The sequence below is a fragment of the Excalfactoria chinensis genome, chromosome 3 (genome assembly GCF_039878825.1).
Source record: "Excalfactoria chinensis isolate bCotChi1 chromosome 3, bCotChi1.hap2, whole genome shotgun sequence".
Lineage (NCBI taxonomy): Eukaryota > Metazoa > Chordata > Aves > Galliformes > Phasianidae > Excalfactoria > Excalfactoria chinensis.
The window spans coordinates 33,369,723-33,370,386 of NC_092827.1; positions in this window are offsets into that span (position 1 = coordinate 33,369,723).

Sequence of the window (664 nt, forward strand, 5' to 3'; positions counted from 1 at the left end):
CTGTTCTGTATTGGGAGTTGCTTGGCCAGGCATGGGAGAGAGAGGAAACTGAAATCTAATTATTTGGTTGTTGTATATTGTTATATCCTTTTATTAGGAAAGAGAATTTGTTTCTCTTTGTGCCCTTTTGTTATTCCAGCTATTTCTGACTGAAATTTTCCTTTTTGCTCCATCACCTTTTCAATAGTTAGCAACATCCTTAAAAACTATTCAAGGCTTCAGTCTCCAAAGCTTTTAAGCTGGATGTGCTCCCAAGAGGAATTTGTCTAACCAGAACCCACCCAGACCAACAATAGACTTCAACCTCTAAAAACAGCACCGTCCCAGAGGGGGCTTTGGGTTGACCTCTGAGAAACGGTCTTAATCATATCACAAAGTAACATCCCTAGGCAAGGGGAGTGAGAACTGTTAAATCCAAAGAGTCTCAGGGAGGGGATGAATCTAAATGCTGTCTTCTGTGATTCTGAGATTGCAGGCTTGTTCCTCATCAGAGCTGTGCATGTGAAATCCTGGGGCTCTCTGGCACTGGGGGGGTTAAAGCCATTTGGTATTTGACTTGATCAGATCCAGAGCAAATCTAAACACATGGAGATCACTCTTTCGAAGGTGGGGAGCATAGTGCTGTACAAGTATGGAGTTGTGGGTTTGGTGATAAGCATTTCTA